We start from the raw sequence: 22,082 nt of genomic DNA, 5'->3' as shown, positions 1-22,082 counted from the left end.
CTTTCTGCACTTTTGGAACACCTTAGTCAAATGAAACAAATGCTCTTCATCAGATTTAGAAAACACAGTCAGATCATCAAGATAAACGACCAAAAAGACATCTTTCTCATTAGCAAAGGCCATGTCGATTGAGTCGCCATATACAGTTATCTTCTTTGCCTTCAACTTCCAAAGGATTTTTAGACCAGCAATAAGAGCCTCGTATTCCGCCTCATTATTTGAACAATCAAATGCCAATTTATATGAACATACCCATACCTTGCTAGGGACTTGGTTTTGAACTGAAAATGGGCTTCGAATCCACACACCTATACCAGCACCATCGCTGCCCACCGCGCCATCAAAATCCATGGTCCAAAGACCATCCTCATCGTCTTCTAAGTGCTGAAAATGTGATGTCGATGCATTCTCTGTTTGCTGCCCATTTATTTTAGCTGTTGGCTTTATGACAACAGACCTTTCTTCACTTTCCTTTCTCAAAACTTCTCTAAAATTCTCTGTAATATCTGGTATATCTTCTGCTTGAACTAACTGACTATATATCTCATTGAAATTATCCGCAAACAAAACAAAAGATTCTAAATCTGTTTGTACATAATTTACAGGATGATTGACGGGCTTTTCCTTACTAGTGATCATGTATTTCATCTTTTGTTCCCGATACAACTTCCTCATCTGACCAAAAACGGGAATTGTAGCATAGGAAAAATCGAGCTGAAGTGTACCTTTGATCTTGGCTCCCCATGACCTCGAAAGCAACATGCCAAATCGCGGAGGAATATCCGCCACCGCCACGTCCATCAAAACATTCTTTGCTGGGATTTGATCTAGACTCACCACCAAGTCCTTGATCAAACCAATACATTTCACCCGGCTGGAATCAAACGAATGCAAATCATGATACTTCCTTGTGATGTCAAGTCCCAGCTTCTCCATAATCGCTTTGGGCATCAAATTATGTGAAGCTCCCGAATCAAACATGGCATTGCGTAGCACATACTCATGTAATCGAAAACTGATATAGAACAGAGGAACATCACTCTCGGGAGACTCACCATCTAAAGCGGGCCCAAAAATCAGCTCAGGCTGATCATCTTCTACATTCACCGTGTCTAGCATTGGATCGAAATTCAGCATCTTGGAAATCTGGCCTCGGTAAGTGCTGTTCTTCATGATTTCCATCAAGGGAATAGACACCTTCAACTTTGCAATCTCATTCTCCAAACTGAAAGCTAAAATCTTCTCACCTTCTTTAGCTGGATTATCTCTTTTTTCACCTCTATCTCTTGGTGTGTTTGATGGCTGATCTATCTTGGTTGCTGATGGTAATTGACTTGTTGAAGGACCAACTATGTCTTTTCCTGTTGTGTGTAGGGAAGCCGAATCATTCTTTGCTGATGTATCTTTCCTTTTCTGAATGGGATTTATGGGAACAACTCGGTTTCTCAATTGTCTTTGCTGACCCTGCTGGGCTGATAAAGCATGCAAATACCCTCTTTGATACTCTTCGGATTCTTCTTGAAGTGCTGCATCGTTTGACAAAATATAATGCTCATCTTGGGGAATGATGGCATTACTCACCAACTCTTCCTCTTCTGTAATATAAGTGGGCAGATCATCAGGAGTGAAGGAGTGATTTTCCTCTCCAATATTATCACCTTCATCCTCTGATTCTTGGCTAACAAAATTATGCTGAAAAGGAGGTTTCATTTGCTGCTGAACTGTTGCCTCTTGTTTTTTTTCATGCTGCTTGATTCTATATTGTTGCTGCTGTGCACCTCAGAAATTAGGATTACGGATCTACGGTTCCGGCTTGTCAAGATGAACATTTTCAAGTGCCCTCTTTATCTGTTCAACATCACGAAGTAGCTGATTTGAGGTGGATGCTTCCTCTTTGATTGTGACTCGCTTTTCTGCCTTAATTCTTGCCCTTTTATCATTTAAGTTTGCCTCAACGCTAACAGCAATTTTCTGCATATCCTCCAAGGTAGGAGGATCTCTGTCTCGCAATGAATAATCCATCTCCGGATCAAAACCATCCGGGAACTTAAGAAGTGCTGATTTTCTAGATGGCCTCAAATCATCTGGAATAGCATTGTAAACTGTATTGAATCTGATTATGTAATCTTGAACGGACTCACCCGGATTACGCTTGAGGTTGTTGTATTCGGCATTAATCTGAAGCGGATCCTTTCTGATTTCCCATCGATCTAAAAACTGATTCTGAAGTGCTTCCAAGGTGGCAATGCTTCTAGCTGTCAACCCTCTGAACCACTTTCTAACTTCTCCTCCAAATGTTTGCACGAACAATCGCATAGTAACATCTTCTTCATCTATCTCATATAGATCAAAGAAGGTGGTCATTTTGTCAATATGTTGCTGAGCAGAAATACTTTGTGGAGTGCCATCAAACATGGGGATTTTACTTTGATAATCGGCTGGCATATCATGAAGATTTTGGGGAAGAGCAAGTGGGGCAAACCGGGCAGCCATTGCTTTAGGAGGGGGAGTAGGATGAGTATAAGGAGGAGGAGCTGTGATAGCAGGGATTATAATAAGAGGAGCTGTATTTTGTGGAGTTGGGGGAGTCAGAGGGGTAGGAGGAGTAGGAGAGGTATGGGATGTAGAAGGAGAACTGACTGTGGATTCAGGATAGGTGATTATAGGCGAAACTGAAACATATGGAGGATAATATTCTTCGTGAGCCGTGATAGTGGATCCAATATGATCAGAGATATTCTCAACAAAATCAGCAAGGGTAGTAGCTTGAATATGTGTCTGGAGATGTCTCAAGATGAAATTTTCGACCAACTTGTTGTGTCTCTCAAATTCAATGGCAGCTGCAAAATCAGGGTCAAGGACTAGAGAATCGAGCGCACTTTCAGACTTGGCTTTAAACAGGGACAACTCAAAGCTTTCGTCAGAGTCTAGATCTTCAAAATACTTGATGATAGCTAGAGATGAATGGGATTTGAAAATGGGTCTAGGATCTGTAGCCAGCTTGTTTTTTTTCAAAAAGACTAGGAAAGAAAAACCATTCAGCCTGTGAAAACTCTCAACCTACCATCAACAGCTCAGAGTTAACAATTATACTGGGATAAAGTGTCAATGAAGCGCTACGTTCACAAGCTCACGGAGATTGACTGAAGCAGCGTTTATCTACTAACGCTGATGTAAAACAAGAGCGTTTTCGAAGGCTACCTGGCGTAACTTCAGGCTCTGTCTAAGACTTATGAAATAACACGTCAATGAGCAAACGATTAATTTGTTCTCCCCGGTGGAGTCGCCAGTATGTTAGCGCTTGAAATTTCACCTCAGGCTGAGAAAGGTAAACCTCAAGGCAACATCAAACCACTTAGCCTCGTAGCTAGCCCTACGAGGCAGGAGAGGGCTCTCTCCGGTCTATCTCGATAAAGATCTTCAATGGGCAAGATAACCAATAGGGTAACACTGATTTTAGGCTAGTAAACTGATCAAATGGTTGATTTGGGATTTTTAGGGTTTTTTGGTGGCAAATTGAGGAGATGGCAATTTTGGGTGCGGGGATTGGACACAGTTTCTGCAGTGGGTTCTTTGGGGTGAGATAGGAGACAGTATTGATGCCTTAGATTGAGGTGAATGGATGAGAAAGACAGGTGAGGAGCTAAGGAGAGCAAACAATAACTTTGAATTCTCCTTAAACAGTAGAAAACATTTAAATTAAGCAAATTTAAAAGCAGAGCATGTCAGTCATGAGTTCTACTTTAACACTTCGTTTGCCTAATGTGCAGAAGGAAAGAAAAGAAATGATTCACATAACAGACTTACAAGTACATAGAGAAACACACCATCAATACATGTAACCACAAGAATCCCAAAAAGGACTGCAAAACCCTGGTCTTCCTTAGCCAAAAATTGCAGAGATACAGTGAATAATACAATGATAGCTTCTCCCTCAAGAGTCCAACCATGAAAATGAGCCAGAAAGTACATAATATAGATCATCTAACATCTTTCCCTGCCTCTAGGGGTCGAGCTCACTATCCTAGGAGCTGTTTCAACCACTTCTAAACTAAGCACTGAAAACTAGGCAGTCAAAACAACTTGCCTTTATAAACTAGGAAACCAATTCATTCATTTAATTTTCACCTATTTCATGAATGAATCTTCTAGAAGAGATACATGAGTGTAAAAGTGTCAAAAAATTACATTATTTACATCAATGGGGATAACAATCCACTCCAAAAATTCAAACATGGTCAAAACTGCGTTTTTATGGGCTGTACAGTGAAATTTTGAGAAACTTCCCTGATAGGTCGCGCGCCATTCCCTGACAGGTCGCGCGCATTTGAGGGCACTTTTGGGGCACTTCTAGGAGTCCAAATGGGGCAAGAGTAAGCTTGTTGGAAAGTTCTATGAGTCTAATTTCCAACCCAATTGGAATTTCTGAATTCGGTGGTCATTTGCCCCTCCAAAATTGCAATCTCCCAAGACTGCTTTCTGTGTCTCAAAAATGTGGCAGAAAGTCATTTTTTGCTTGTCTTTTGACCTTCTGGAGGCCCAAAACTTCATAAAATCTCTTGGAAATGGATGAGCATGTGTAATTTTTCATGAAAAATCTGAAAATGTTGAGTTTTTGCAAAATGGAGTTGCCAAGTGAAAGGGTCGAGCCGGGGGTGAGACCCGTTAAAAGGACAAAACCTGTAAATTGCCTGAAAAAACCAAAATTGACCCAAAATGTTCAAAATTTCATGGGATTTGTGCTGCGACTGAGCTATTTAGTGCCTTGCTCCTTCAAACAAGCCTCGGCCAAGATGTGGAGGGGATCGGGCCTTTTTCTCCTTTTTTGTGCCTTGCCCAACCGCCTTTGGAACATCTTCATCTTCACCTTGCACACGTGCATCCGCGCCCAATAATGGTTCTTAATGTTTCTCAACAATTTCTTATCTTGGTTGGCCTTAGCCAACAACCTCTCTAAGTGAGCATTGAGCTGGATAAGCATGCACTCTCGCTCAGCGGGCAATAGATCACCGGGTCTTCTTCGATTCAAGTTGCGGTCACTACGAATCCTCCAAAACTCATCAAGAGCTTGCTCATACTCCAACTGTTTGTTGCGCTACTCTAGATATGAGATTGTCCATTGTGCCCCCTCTAATCTCCTCTGCAATGCATCATTTTCAGCTCTAAGGTGTTGAATGATCTCCTTCGACTCTAGGCTAGGAGAACTAACATCAAGATCAATAAGCTCTATATCTGGAACACCTGATGGCCCCTCATCAATCTTGGGCTGCTTGCCCCTCTGTGCTGCCTATGCTGCTGAAGAAAACGAGGCCCCTTCCACCTGCTATGGAGATAACACTCGCTGAGCTGATGAAGAAGGCGAGACCCCTTCCACCCGCTGTGGAGAAAATACTCGCCGAGCTGCTGCAAATAAGGCCCTTTGGCCTCTCTGATAAGTGACAAGCAGAGGAGATCTGACATGGCTAGTCCCAGGAATATCATGCTGCTGTGATGGTCCTCCCTCCTCATGAACAATCTCCGGATGTGATGGTGGTGCTGTAAAGAACTCACAAGAGATGAACTCCTCCCATGAGATGCCCTGTTGAGCCAACTGATGTAAGACCACAAGCTGAATCAAACCATAATGATAGAGGCTCCTATACTGCTGTGCCGGGCTCTTCCGCTGCATCACGGGCACCATCCTCTCAATGTTCTGGCAGAAGACAACAGGGATGTTCATCATCCGTACCCGTGTGAAATGCATCAATAGGTGAATATGGTACAAATATACTTGTGAAAATCTGCCCTTACAGGTAAAATAGAGCATGATAAGCCTCATCATGGGAGCATACTCACTCCTGAGAAATCTGAAGGGAAACACACCTGTCAAGTGTCTCATGAGTGCGGGCCTAACGAAAGGCTCAAACTGAACACTGTCCAACACCTTGCGCTTATTCCATACCTCTCCGACATTAGGTATCCCTGTGGCCTGTGCAATCATCTCGGGTGTCAATGTAAAGTCCACCCCGGCAAGGTTGACATGTCCATCATGCAAATGTAAAACAAATAGGCGAGCCAACTCTCTGTGATGCTGAATCCGAGAGATCCTCTCGCAAAACTCATAACAAGACATATACCGGAAACATGAGACTGCCATAGGACAAGCCTGTAAATCTGTCAAAGAAGTGGGCTCCTCTCTCTTATGATGACCACCCTTTCCACCCTTATGAGGCCTCCTCTGTACCTCAAACTCTGAAGCTGATGCCTGGTCATCACTTTGCTCGTAATTGGTTTCGGTTTCTGACATTGTTTAAGGAGCAAAGTGGCTGAAATGTACTGCTGTTTCTGCTTGGTAAAATGCTGATTAAAATGTTGTTTCAAGGGGACAAGGAGCACGAGGGGAATGTTAGGGGAGGGACATTTTAAAGGGAAAATGGGAATAAATATATAAAACAGAGATTTTTGGGAGAAATCATTGCAAAATCATTGCATATGCATCATTATATAAATTTGTTTACATGGGTATTATGAGAGGTAGGGTTAGGGCTTGATTTTTTTTATTTTTTAGGGAAGAGGGGTAGGGTTTAGGTTTTCTTTACAAATTTAAAAGGGAAATTTACATAGGAAGACAAGGAAAATGAAATGGGAAATGGGGAAAAAATGATTACAAGGGAATACCTTAAAACAGCATAAAACCCTAGCCATTTTTTACAATTTTAAACCAAAGCCACATGAAGCTTTTCTCTTGCAAATATAGATCTTTAAAAATGCAATCACGATTTCCTTTGACCATAACAAGCAACAATTTTTAAGTTGGAGGGCCTACCTTAGGCAATTCGGCGATTTTGGTGGTTCCTTGGATGAATTTGCAGGCAGTTTGATAAGGAGGGCGCTGACGGGTCGCGCGCCACTGACGGGTCGCGCCCGTTAAAAAATTGCACTGTCGGAGGGCGCTCAATGGGTCGCGCGCCTGGTCTGACGGGTGGCGCACCTGTCCAGCTCTCAACTTTGGCCAATTTCTCACCCAATCTCTCTTGCAAGTGACTTAGATGCACAATGAGGCTCGATGGAGGGAGATTGGGCTTTTATAACCTTGATTTGAATTAATTTCATGCCCAAACCCACTTTATAATGTTTTTCTTTGACACTTTATAAACTTGATGTTTTTGGTTTCCTTTTATCCTAAAATTGACTAATTTGATGCTTTTGCTCGATACTTTTTGCAGGGATAACATCTGAGGGATCTTGGCAAGGGAGCCAGGGTTACATGCTGTCCTTTGAAGCCTTTTGAAATTTTACCATTTTTTACAAAATTTCGAAAAATGACCTTGGCTTTAAAAACAAGGTTTTTAAATCCAAGGTGAAAATTAACTGTACAAGATAGAAATTTTCGAAGAAACACCTTGAAAATCATCCCTCTGGCTTGTTGAGCACTTATTGACCTTCAGAGACATGACCTTGAAGAAAAACTTGACCAAAACCCTAGACCTAGAATTTTGACTTCAAAACAAGACAAGTAAGCTTTAAAAGAGTTTAAGGACTGAAACAACTTTGATCCAACAATGCCAAGAGGGGGACAAAAATACCAGCTCCTCCATCAGGGTTATGGCATGCCTAATGGAATGCAAAAAATTGACACTGATGAGACACCTACTTATGCAAATGCAAAGAGTTTCGATCACTGATGGAGGGCTACTAGACCGACTCTAACAGTACCAAGACAAATTTCCACATGAATCCCAAAGAGTGCTGCAAATCCTGGTCTCAATTCCTTAGCCAAAATGAAAATATGAGTGTATAATGAAGCTCAATTCTTTCTCAAGAGTCAAACCATGCTAATGACTGAAATATAACATAATATAGAAAAACATAGCTCATTATTGCCTCTAGGGGTCGAGCTCACAAGTTTAGGAGCTGATCCAACTGATTCTAAACTGAGAACTAGAAACTAGGCAACATAACAGCATGCCTCTAGAAATAAGGGAATTGTTTCATTCAGTTTCAAACAACCTCTAAACTGATGAATTTACCTCTACAAGTGAAAATCCAACATATTTACATCATAAATTTTCCATTAGGAAAGTGAAAAAGTCAAACTAGGCGAAGCTGGGTGAAGAACAGAGTGAAACTTGGTCAAACTAGCAATTTTTCCTCTATGCGCTGCACCTGATTCCCTATGCGTAGTGCCTATTTGGACCCACTTTTGGAGGCGTTCCCAATGTCCAAATGCACTCTAGGTGTGCTTGCTGGAAAGGTCTGCCTATCTACTTTCCAAGCCAAGTGTAATTTTTCAATTTGGCCTCCATTTGCTCCCCGAAAAGTCCATTCTCCTAACACTACTTCCTGTGTGTCAAAATAGGGGCAGTGATGTAATGTTTTGAGTGTTTTTTTACCTTTTGAGTGCCCAAAACTTGCCCAAATTTCTTGGCCATAGGTAGAAAAGTGTAATTTTGTATGAAAAATCCAAAAATGTTGAGTTTTTGAGATTTGGAGGCCTATAGCAAAAGAGAGCGCCACGTGGCGCGGCGCATAGGGCAGAAAAACTTGTTTTTTGTGCCAAAAATTTGCAAAAATAAAAAAAATTGCTCCAAATTTCTTGAAATTTGGGATGAGTCTTCTCTATCAAGTGCTGTGATGGGCCATGGAAGCCTCAGCCAATATTTGAAGTCCTTCATCCTCTTTTTGCCTCTTTGATGCTCTCTTCAACTTTGCTTTCAAATTCCTCATTCTTGCTTGGCACACCAAGTTACGAGACAAATAATGATATGACAAATTTCTAAGCATATTCTTCTCATTTATCACCTTCTCCAAGTTCCTCTCCAAGTGGATATTGACTCTTTCAAGCCATGACTCTCTATCGGCATTAATCTCTTGCTCTAAGGAAGTGAACTCCACCCTCCTCCTTCAGGCAACTTGGAGGTTTTGCCGAATGTTTTGTAACTCCATAATCACCTGTTGATCCTCAAGTTGCTTATTCCTCTGCTCCAAGTACTGTATAGTCCATTGAGCTCGATCCAAATTGGTTGACAAGGCATCAATGTCTGCCTGCTGCTCCTTAATGATCTCTCTAAGGTTTTCACTTTGCGAGCCCATATTAGTATCCTCCCCCTCAATGAGGATGAAATCGGTCTCTTGCTCACCTGATGGTCCTTCCTCCTATAGTGGCCTCTTGCCTCAGTCCTAAACCTACTATGTTGATGAAGGAAGCGAGGTCCCTTCCACCTCAGGTAAAGATAACACTCGCTTTGCTGCTGCAAACAACCATCTAGTACCCCTCTGATAGGAAATGAACACCGGCACACTAGCAGTCTCATGGCCCTCATGCTGATAAGAAGGTCCACTTGTCTCATGCCCAACCTCTGAAGGTCCCTGTGAAGCTCTGAAAAACTCATGAGAGATGAAGTCATCCCAAGTGATGCCCTATAAACCAAGCTGATGAACGACCACAATTTTGATGAGAGCAAAATGATAAAAATTGTTGAACTGCTGCTGAGGGGTCTTGTGCTGCACAAGAGTGGTCATCTTCTCTATGTTTTGGCATATGAAATAAGGAATGTTCATCATCCGTACCTGAGTAAAATGCATCAGTAGCCTAATGTGATAAGCATACAAGTGGAGAACCGGCCCTCACAGGTGAATTACTTCATGATGAGTTTCATTAAAGGAGCATACTCATCCTTGAGGAACCAAAAAGGAAACACTCTCTTGAGTTGTCTCAAAAAACTAGGTTTGATGTATGGCTCATAGTGCTGCCGGTCAATTTTCTGCCTCTTGTTCCATGGTTCTCCAATGTTTGGTATGCCGATCGCTAATGAAATGGTTTCTGGTGTTAATGAGAAAGTAACACCAGCAAGAGTGGCTTGATCACCGTGTAAATGCAACACAAATAAGCAGGCCAACTCATGATGAAACTGTAAATTAGCAACCCTCTCGCAAAATTCATAACATGACTGATGTTGGAAACAAAATATGGCAAGTGAGCAGGCTTGTAATTTAGCAAGAGTAGTTGGTTCTTCTCTGATATGTCTACCACCTCTATGAGGCCTCCTGGGTGCATGTCCATCTGTGGGTAAGTCACTTTGGGTCTCCTCTTCATAATCATATGATGGATCAGATGCCATAGCTACTGGTAGACAAATTGCCTTGGAGAAAGAGGTGCTGATGTGTCAAACTGTGTTGGACCATCTTTGATGATGGTTTGACCTTTGTATTGATGGCAATTCATGCATTTTGGGCGATTTTGGAGTTAATTTGGCAATTTTCAGGCTTCCTAGTTGTGTGCACCGCGCAGCATACCCAATGCGTAGTGCCCAATATATGCGTCGTGCCTGTGCAAATTTGAACTGTAGTTTGAAGCCCAGTGCACCACACCGGTCACTAAGAGCAATTTTCACCCAATTTTCTCTCTTGCTCAACAAAATCCCTTTGCCTTGCTTCTCCTTTGCAAATGAACTCTTCAAATGATAAAATGGCTTATAAACAAAGAGCTTTAAATTTTTGGCTCATCAAACCCACTTTTACAATGTTTTTAAAATGACTTTATTTTGAACTCTGTATTTTGGACTTTTTCACTGCATTTGGGCTTTGTGGTGAACAAAATAACCTTTGCTTTTCTTGTCTTGTGGGTGTTGAAGCTTCTAGGCTAAGGAAAGAAACCAAGGTGCGGATGAAGAAATTTACAATGTGGGAAACAAAATTTTCATGGTTTTTTACAATAAAGGCTAAATACTCTGTTTTTTCCTCAAAACAGAGTTTTGAGGAAAAACACATTTTCGAACACTTGGTGATGAAATTTATTGATGTTAAAACCTCCTCATGGCCTATTGGTAATTATTGGACACTTTAACACATTTTTTGATGAAACCCTAATGAAACCCTAGACCTAATCGACCATGAAACCCTAAAGAGAACTTTTGCAATTTTTGAGATAAAAGGGAGACTGTATATGTTTTAAATGAACAAACATGAGCCAGCAGGTAGATAACATGAGGGAAACTATAGGAATGCCACTACCGTTAGATGATCTATGTGCCTAATGGAATGTGAATGACTGGGCGGGACACCTAATATGAAATGCAACAAGAGGATTTGATCTCTGACAGAGGGATGAAAATACCGACTCTAACATTGGCTCCAATGAGGATGGTAGCTCCTTGGAGGTGCCAAGAATTACAGATCTCTGGGAAAGCAGGCAGTGCCTTAATCCATTGGGCTATGGAGTCAATAAATTCAAAACACCCAAAAACCAATTACTATGAAACTTTGACTCAAGACTCATAGTTGAACTGACTAATCCAAAACTGAAACAAGACTCTGAAAAGCTGAAACTAGACACTCAGCTAAAACTATATTTAAACTAACTAAAACAAAAAATGACTCAAGAATGACTTAACTGAAACAATTACTTACAAAGCTTTCAAATGGCAGTAGACCATTGAGATTTGAGAGCTTCAAATCATGATGACAACCACTTTCCTACTGATGAAATATGTACAATCATGTGAAGTGAGCCTTCCAATTTAACCAATCCAACAGATGGCTACATACTGAAATTCTGCTCTCACTTTCCCCGAGCAGGCAGAACAATGTACATGTAGGCAACTCACAATAACCACTAAAACCAAGACTTATGATGAACTAGGAGACATTTATCTTCTCTAATGCTTGCAAAAGAATGCAAAAGGGATCTTGATAATCCTAAAGCACTATTTTGTCTTGAGATCCAGAAGCAAAAATACAAGCACTCCCTTCATTCTGATCTGAAAGAACAACTGGTTGCTAAGTGATAGGAAGGCACAGAGAGGTATAAGCTTCTACCATCTGAGTGTTAGCAGTAAATTCCTTGAACATGAGAAATTCTGGCATATTGTCTATCTCAAGCTCATATTCCTCAGCTTCATGGTCTAGGTCATTCTTAAAAAGAAAATAATCTTCAAGATTATCAAACATGACAGCCTTATCATCTTCATGAAATAAAATATTATCTGTTTGCTGATCTATAAGGCTAATTACAAGACTTTCATCATTTTCAAAAGAGGAAGAAGTTCCAAAATCACCTTCTTGACCATGTGCACACTGCAGATGCATTAGCTTGGGCTAGAAACTGACCTTTCAGTTGTAGATCTATCTCATCTTCAGACAAAGGAGATAATACTTTTTGTTTTCTTTTGCTCAAGCAATTATTGTCTTCTTGAAATAACATGAAAAACATGAAAACCCTGATTGGCAGTCCTCATTTCCCTGATCTTCTGAAATTTGAAAACATTGTTGATTATCTTCATATGACATGGCAATCAAATTATCTTTTACCACTGAGTTATCAAAAGAAGATTTTTCACTTACTTGAACAAAGGTTTCCTCTTGTTTTTCATGAAATGACTGGATTACCTCCTCATGAAGGCTTGGGTTAGTAACTTTGTCTTCTTCATTCCAGATGATCTCAATAGCAAAGCTCTCCTTCATGGGATTCAGAACAAGGTTGTCTTGATCATCACGATCTGAATCTAGATCTGAAATAACCGACTTGACTTTATCACATTCTAGGATTGAAAGTTGACTTTCCTACATGTTGTCTTCTTCTATGGATAGATCTGAAATGTAACCTTCTCTTTCATAATTTTCCATGGTATTAAGATCTTGATCCAGCTGCAAATTTTCTTGAGCATCTTGATGAGTATCTTCTAAGTTCTCTTTATGCTGCTGAAATGGATTCTCGTACAGAGCCTCCATGATCTCATCATCCATGAAGTCATCATCTTCATAAACTTTCTCAAGATTTTCAATAAAACTATAAGCATGTTTGCAACAGTTCTGAACTAGATTTAATGATGGATAAGATTCTTTATACCTTTCAAAGAACATGGTATGAAAATCTTTCAAATAGTAAATACAAGCATGTGACAAACTTTCATACCAAGATCAGGCTTCACCTTCCAAAGTGGCCATGAATATCTTCATCAAGCAATCTTCAGAAAAATCAACCTTCAACTTGCAAATATGTATGTGAAATCTAACCAGATGTAAAGTAGCACCATTCCTATTATCATCTTTAAACATAGGCAAATTCCTTTGCCAATTTACCTTTGGAATTTTATTTGGAAAACCTGGAATGTGATCTTAGCTCATGGGAGCATACTGTCGAGCAAGCAAATCCATTTTGATAACAATGAATTGACCAAGAAATTCTTCAGGCTACTAATTCTTGAAGAGTAGAGTCGCCATGAAAATTCGGAACCTTGGGATTCTTCGACGCTGGAGTGGCTAAATGAATGATTTCAGCCTTGAGGTGTCTAATCGTTGTCCACCATCGACAATCAGATCTGAACTTGATTACATTTTACTGAGGAAATTTGCAAGTTAGATGTTTCTGTTTATAAGACTAGACTAGAGATTGACTGAAGCAACGTTTATCTACTTTCACTAATGCAAAGCAAGAGCATTTCAAAGGCTACCTTGCATAACTTCAGGCTCCATCTGTAGTTTATGAAATGAAGAACACTAACAAACAAACAATTTCTTCCCCAGTATGGTCGCCACTATGTTAGTGCCCAGATTTACCTCACGCTGAAAAGGTAGGATCCAGGGCCAACATCAAACTACGCTCAGCCTGGTAGCTAGCCCTACCAGGTTAGGAGAAGGCTCTCTTTGGGTCAATCTCAGCAAATAATGATCATTAAGGGCTTGAGATTACTGATACAACTACTGATTTTTAGGCTAGGTATGAGTGCAAAAGAGTTGATTTGATAATATGGAGTTTTGTTGGCTCAAAGGGAAAGGCACATTTTGGGGTGCAAGGATTGAGGCTCAGTTCTGCAGAGATCTCGATGGGGCAAGGTAGGCAATCGTTTTGGCACTTAAATTTTAGTGAGATGGAAGGAAAAGACAGGTGAGGTGTTGAAGAGGGCAAGAGCAATCATGAATCCTCCCCAAACAGCTGAAAACATCAAACAAATAAAGCAAACTTCAAGTAGAGCATTTCACTTTCAATGAATTCTACTTACACTCTTGTTTGTTTAGTTCAGAAGAAATAAGATAGATAATGAAATCACATAAACAAATTCACAATCACAAAGAGAATCACTGTACCAAGACAAATTTCCACATGAATCCCAAAGAGTGCTGCAAATCCTAGTCTCAATTCCTTAGCCAAAATGAAAATATGAGTGTACAATGAAGCTCAATGTTTTCTCAAGAGTCCAACCATGCTAATGACTGAAAAATAACATAATATAGAAAAACATAGCTCATAATTGCCTCTAGGGGTCGAGCTCACAAGTTTAGGAGCTGATCCAACTGATTCTAAACTGAGAACTAGAAACTAGGCAACATAACAGCATGCCTCTAGAAACAAGGGAACTGATTCATTCAGTTTCAAACAACCTCTAAACGGATGAATCTACCTCTACAAGTGAAAATCCAACATATTTACATCATAATCCATCAATTTTCATCAAATTACATCATAAATTTTCCATTAGGAAAGTGAAAAAGTCAAACTAGGCGAAGCTTGGTGAAAAACAGAGCGAAACTTGGTCAAACTATCAATTTTTCCTCTATGCGCCGCACCTGATTCCCTATGCGTAGTGCCTGTTTGGGCCCACTTTTGGAGGCATTCCTGATGTCCAAATGCACTCTAGGTGTGCTTGCCGGAAAGGTCTGCCTGTCTACTTTCCAACCCAAGTGTAATTTTTCAATTTGGCCTCCATTTTCTCCCCAAAAAGTCCATTCTCCCAACACTGCTTCCTGTGTGTCAAAATAGGGGCAGTGAGGTAATTTTTGGAGTGTTTTTTGACCTTTTCAGTGCCCAAAACCTGCCCAAATTTCTTGGCCATAGGTAGACAAGTGTAATTTTTCATGAAAAAACCAAAAATGTTGAGTTTTTGAGGTTTGGAGACCTATAGCAAAAGCGAGCGCCACGTGGCGCGGCGCATAGGGCAGAAAAACCTGTTTTTTGTGTCAAAAATTTGCAAAAATAAAAAATTGCTCCAAATTTCTTGAAATTTGGGCTAAGTCTTCTCTATCAAGTGTTGTGATGGGCCAAGGAAGCCTCAGACAATATTTGAAGTCCTTCATCCTCTTTTTGCCTCTCTGATGCTCTCTTCAACTTTGCTTTCAAATTCCTCATTCTTGCTTGGCACACCAAGTTCCGGTACAAATAATGATATGACAAATTTCTAAGAATATTCTTCTCATTTATTGCATTCTCCAGCTTCCTCTCCAAGTGGATATTGACTCTTTCGAGCCACAACTCCCTATCGGCATTGATCTCTTGCTCCAAGGAAGTGAACTCCACCCTCCTCCTTCGGGAAGCTTGGCGGTTTTGCCAAATGTTTTGTAACTCCATAATCACCTATTGATCCTAAAGTTGCTTATTCCTCTGCTCCAAGTACTATATAGTCCATTGAGCTCAATCCAAGTTGGTTGAAAAGGCATCAATGTCTACCTGTTGCTCCTTAATGATCTCTCTAAGATTTGCACTTTGCGAGCCCATATCAGTATCCTAATCGGTCTCCCGCTCACCTAATGGTCCTTCCTCTTGTAGTGGCCTCTTGCCTCGGTCCTGAACCTGTTGTGCTGATGAAGCAAGTGAGGCCCCTTCCACTCTGGGTGGAGATAACACTCACTTTGCTGCTGTAAGCAACCGTCTAGTGCCCCTCTGATAGGAAATGAACACCAGCACACTAGAGGTCTCATGGCCCTCGTGCTGATAAGAAGGTCCACCTGTCTCATGCCCAACATCTGAAGGTCCCTGTGAAGCTCTGAAAAACTCACGAGAGATGAAGTCATCCTAAGTGATGCCCTGTAAACCAAGCTGATGAACGACCACAATTTTGATGAGAGCAAAATGATAAATACTATTGAACTGCTGCTGAGGGGTCTTGTGCTGCACAAGAGTGGTCATCTTCTCTATGTTTTGGCATATGAAATAAGGAATTTTCATCATCTGTACCCAAGTAAAATGCATCAGCAACCTGATGTGATAAGCATACAAGCGGGAGAACCGACCCTCAAAGGTGAAATACTTCATGATGAGTTTCATTAAAGGAGCAAACTCATTCTTAAGGAACCGAAAAGGAAACACTCTCTTGAGCTGTCTCAAAAAACCAGGTTTGATGTATGGCTCATAGTGCTGCCAATCAATTTTCTGCCTCTTGTTCCATTGTTCTCCAATGTTTGGTATGTCGGTCGCTAATGAAATGGTTTCTAGTGTTAATGAGAAAGTAACACCAGCAAGAGTGGCTTGATCACCGTGTAAATGAAACACAAATAAGCGGGCCAACTCATGATGAAACTGTAAATTAGCAACCTTCTCGCAAAATTCATAACATGATTGATGCTGGAAAAAGATGGCAAGTGGGCAGGCTTGTAATTCAGCAAGAGTAGTTGGTTCTTCTCTGATATGTTTGCCACCTCTATGAGGCCTCCTTGGTGCATGTCCCTCTGTGGGTGTCACTTTGGGTCTCCTCTTCATAATCATATGAAGGATCAGATGCCACAGTTGCTGGTAGACAAATTTCCTTGGAGAAAGAGGTGTTGATGTGTTAAACTGTGTTGGACCGCCTTTGATGATTGTTTGACCTTTGTATCGATGGCAATGCATGCATTTTGGGCGATTTTGGAGCGAATTTGGCAATTATCAGGTTTCCTGGCTGTGTGCGCCATGCAGCATACCCAATGTGTCGTGCCCAGTATATGCGCTGCACCTGTGCAAATTTGAACTGCATTTTGAGGCCCAGTGCACCGCGTTGGATGTATGCAACGCGCCTCTTTCCCAGTGCGTCGTGCCGGTCACTAGGAGCGATTTTCACCCAATTTTCTCTCTTGCTCAACAAAATCCCTTTGCCTTTCTTCTCCTTTGCAAATGAACTCTTCAAATGATAAAATGGTTTATAAACAAAGAGCTTTAAATTTTTGGCTCATCAAACCCACTTTTACAATGTTTTTAAAATGACTTTATTTTGAACTCTGTTTTTTGGACTTTTTCACTACATTTGGGCTTTGTGATGAACAAAATAACCTCTGCTTTGCTTGTCTTGCAGGTGTTGAAGCTTCTAGGCTAAGGAAAGAAACCAAGGTGCAAATGAAGAAATTTACAATGCGGGAAACAAAATTTTCATGATTTTTTACAATAAAGGCTAAATACTATGTTTTTTCAACACATTTTCGAACACTTGGTGATGAAATTTATTGATGTTACAACCTCCTCATGTCCTGTTGGTAATTATTGGACACTTTAACACATTTGTTGATGAAACCCTAATGAAACCCTAGACCTAATCGACCATGAAACCCTAAAGACAACTTTTCAAATTTTCGAGATAAAAGGGAGATTGTATATGTTTTTAAATGAACAAACATGAGCCAGCAGGTAGATAACATGACGGAAACTATAGGAATGCCACTAACATTAGATGATCTATGTGCCTAATGGAATGCGAATGACTGGGCAGGACACCTAATATGAAATGCAACAAGAGGATTTGATCTCTGACGAAGAGATGAAAATACCGACTCTAACAGCAGGCTGAACTCTGGTGAAGTCCTTCTTAGTTTGTGGCAGATTTGCTTTCCATGAACTTTCTTAATACATTTCGGCCATCATGTACCCCTTCTGACCTCATATATTAGGGGGCATCTGTTATATCTCCAAACCTCGCTCTTGATGTTTGTGATGCTGCACTCATGGCCTAGGGCAACCCCTCCTTCCAGACCTGGTCCAAATATTCAAAAAATAGTGCTTTACTCCCTATACGCGACATTGCCCTGAGCTAAATGTGTGTGTACGTGGGTCTTTGTATACCCAACCCGTGTATATGTCATGGAGTAAGTCATGGAAGGAGTTTGTTGCTATTCTTTTAACGAGTTTAACAACAAGGATAACTCGGTCCTTTTCAATTTTAGAGAGTCTAAAAAGACATAGAAAGAAGACTCCAATATTCCTTTTTCGTAATATAATCCCTTAAGTCTGAAAAAGTATAAAACAATGCGAAAGGGATGACTTTTTGATATTTTTAACGAGCCGAACAAGTCAAACACTCGATCTTTTTGTGTAATAATCCCTCAGGTCCACAAAAATTAAAATCTATAGGAGGGATAGCACTTCCAATCACTTTAACGAGCTGGAGAGGCCAATCACTCGACAATCTTTTCATATTTTACGAGTCAGATGAAAAGAGCTTAAAGGAGACTCGTTTTTTGAGGAACGAGTGATGTTTTCATATAGCAGCTGGTTCCAAGTAAGGTTTGGAACTTTCCAATCATGGCAGTGTAAAAGGGTGGCTAATAGGATCACTCATCGCAGCTGTTCCTCAAAAGGGGTAAACAATCAATTGGAGGCGAATGATCGGCAACAACAAAGTGGAGGTGATGGTAAGAACACGACCAAGGCTCAAAAGCTGATGATAATACATTCACAATGGTTATTTACCGGAGGTGGGTTCATTTTTTAATGAGCTTAAACTCTGGTGGAACATATGCTCATTGCTAGGTTTAATTTTTAACGAGCTTGAACTTCACGTAAAACTGCTCATGCCAGTCGTATAATAAGGATGTCTCATCGATAGGTTCATTTTTTAGGGAGCTTGCACCATTCGAAATTATGCTCCGACTCCTTTGATTATGTAAGCTAGGAATGACCAATCCTATGAGTTTAAAGGTTTAAGAACCTACAAACTAAGAAAATAAATGGTCGCTTTTCACTTTCATGCAAAACTTTTGCATGCCCCCAGGAATAGCGAAGTATAGTTTCCAAGGTTACCCCTCAATTTGCAGACAAAACACTTGTTCTATCGGGAAAGGCCTACCTGTTCAGGTTACCCTTCAATTTGCAGACAAAACATTTGTTCTATATGGAAAGGCCTACCTTCTAACAGAGGTATCTTATTCCGGTCCAATCCCATTTTCCTAAATGGACGGGCGTGTCAGACCAGTCATATATCCTCTGTGGAAACCTACCCTATACCTGAAGTTTTCCTACCGAGGCAGGCCAGGGTGCATGCCCCCTAGGTTTCAATCACGACCACCAAATCACTCGCACTCATCAGGTGGACGGACTAGAGATTGATGAGACATTCCTTGTGCAAAAAGACCTATTAGGGATGGCATTTGACTACTAGCTATGCGTGAACCGGGGAATGAAAGCCGGTCTACGAGCTGGACCACTCTGCCTTCATGCGGAAAACACATTACTCGAAAGAGTGAGGAGACGATGGCTCCCATGCTATAAATGTAGTCGCGACCAAGGAGTAGATTGTAATATAAAGGTCCTTGGACTACCATCACATTCAGATAAATGGTTTTCCTTCTCAAGGTTATAGGCAAACTTGGAAGGATCCCTAACGGCCGACTGGTTCCTTTATCGAAGCCTGTCAGATATCGCATCTCAGGCAAAAGCGCTGGTGAACCAAGCGCTTTCCAAGCAATCGAGGAAAGGATACTCACAAAAGCCCCTTCATCTACGATGGTACCAACCATGACCACTTTGTAAGTTTGCACTATGATTCAAAATGGTACATTAGATGGTAAACGGAGTCTGCCTAGTAGATTCCAATCAAAGGAAATGACTAGGTTGCTTGGAGGTAGGACCGAATAAACGGCCGAATACAACTCTGACGAATTTCCTTCCTGCGGTAAAGGAAAGGGAAGATTGCCCCCATGTTCATCGGAGTTTGTGTTTACGAAAAGGATTTGAATGGTGTCGTTCTCATTCTCTTCGATGACTATATCATCTGAAGGTAAATCTTCTGAATTCAATATGAGATTGACTGCCGTCTCGACCTGTTGAATTTGGTTCGATGTGGACTCAGAGGGTTTATCTTCAATGATAGGTGCTTCGACCAACTCCAAAGGTGGGTCAACTAGATTTTCGACTAGCAATGGATTCAGCAAGAGTTTCTTGTACCCAGGAGGGAGTCACTGCAGTGACATAGGGCGATTATCCAAGACTCCTTTAGCTTCGTCCAGGAAGGTAAAATGGTGGAGGGCATGATTGCCTTCACACACTCTACAGGGAAATTTAGATTTTCCTTTTTGTCCAGTGACTTCACTTTCACTAGTTGACGGTGTACTTTCAACATGATCATCAGAGGTTGACGACACCAGATTGTGCAAACAAGGAGACCAGTCCCTTAGGATCCGTGGGATGCAAGGACAATCTCGGTGATAGTGGTCCCCTTTGCAAATGACACATCGAGATTTAGGTTTAGACGGTGCAGTGTGTGGATTTTCACTAGATAATGCACGATTTCCCCTCTTTTCCGTTGGCTCCTTCTTCTTCTTCTCCTTCCCTTTCTTCTTCTTCTCAGTTACTTGGTTTTTAGTTTTACTATCTTTAACAAGTGAATAGGAAGAAGGACAGGGAGAGACAAACGAAGTAGAAGGTTGGGGGGAAACTCTAGTATCATCTAGTTTCTGATTCGATTATTGAGGAATCACAATGCTTTGAACGACAGAGGTCGAGAAAAGACATACCGGCAGGCCAATTGTCAGTCCTGGAAGGGACAATGTGGCCATATGAGGTGCACCAACATCTCCCCAAGAGGAGAAAGGACTAGGACTTCCCCCAAGGGGAAATCCTTGGTTGGTGGACTCCATTTTCTCAACCTAAGACCAACGAGGGAACAGTGATGTTATTCTGATTAAAATAAATTTTAGAAACTTTGACACAACTTGCTTTTTCACTTTTTAAGAGTTGAGAAAAAGCTAAAGATGACTCTAGTCGCCTTCGATTTTTAATGAGCATGAAGTGACAAGTGATCAAATGGACCTTTTCCTTTAAGGAGTCTGAAAAGGAATGAAAGAGACTATTTTGGAAATCTAGATAGAGGGATTACCAAACCAATCACAAAACTGCAGAATACTTTTTACGGTATGGTAGTCAATCTTCCCGAATGCTATGTTCAGTGCATTGCAATCGATAGGGCGGCAGACACGGCTTCCTAAGGATAAAGGATATAGCCTATTGTGGTCTCCCAATATATACTCGACGGTACGTGGGAGCACAAGTCCGTACTGGCACTTTTCATCTCAAAGAGGAGGAATCACCAAACCTACGATGAAAGTGACAGTTACCAGGCTTTACGACGTCGGAATACGTCTCTAGCCTAGAGTTCTAGATGTTGTGCGTTAGGTTCCAAAGCATTTTTATGTTCATTAAATTTATTTTATAGTTGATCTTTCTTAAGAAATTTTCCTTTCAGGTTCACCGCGTGATGTAGACATACAATTCCTAAAATGCAATCTAAGATGACAAACAATCGTTTAATCTTCTTTTTGCAATGAAAATCCTAGCTACTAAGGAAAGAGAAATGAAATCCTTTCAACAAAGAGCAAGTAGCACACACTGGATGCACTGTCCTAAATCAAAATCAACAAGCAATCTAAATGCAAATGCACATGCAATATATTTGTTTTCCACTTTCTTAATGTGTGAATGAAAAAAAGAATGTTAAGCACAAATCTAAACTATTCCTTCTTTCAAAGCAATTGTACTAACGATTTTCTTTTCAAAAACGAAAAGGAGACAAGACGACACTTTTACGATTTTGAATTGAAAACTGCTTTCGACACTTGAAATACTACTAATTCAGATAAAATACAAGAGTAACAGTATAATCAACTACCAAGAACAATGGGATTCTTTTCTTTGACTGAAAATGACACTTGTGACACTTCCAAATCAAGTGACGACAGTTTGATTAAGCTACTATTTTGTAAAAGAGAACTGTAAATGGCACACAATACATAAAAAAAATTCACAATTCTTTGTACAATAGAGGTTGGATGGTGCAAAGAAGGGAGTTTCAATAGTGATCTACTGATCACAGACAGCAAAACTCATGAATGAAACTTAATACAGTGAAGAAAAAACCAAAATCTAGAGGCAGGTCTAGTTTTGTCTGATCATCGCACCTGTAACACAGGGAAAAAGGGATGCATCCCACCTACTACACATGGGAGGTGCAATGCATCCATATTTCCTAAATAAGAGGGTGCAATGGTCAAGGAATGATACTTTAGCTTGGTTTCTGGTCACAGTTTGCAATTTAGTTCAGGGATTTAGGCTGAGCAAATGATAGTCAGTAACTACAAAGTATAGGGCTGAT

Source organism: Pinus tabuliformis, chromosome J (assembly GCF_031772625.1).
Source record: "Pinus tabuliformis cultivar Carrire ecotype Pingquan chromosome J, CPIR1, whole genome shotgun sequence".
In the NCBI taxonomy this organism is placed as follows: domain Eukaryota; kingdom Viridiplantae; phylum Streptophyta; class Pinopsida; order Pinales; family Pinaceae; genus Pinus; species Pinus tabuliformis.
Note: the sequence above shows the minus strand (reverse complement) of the source record.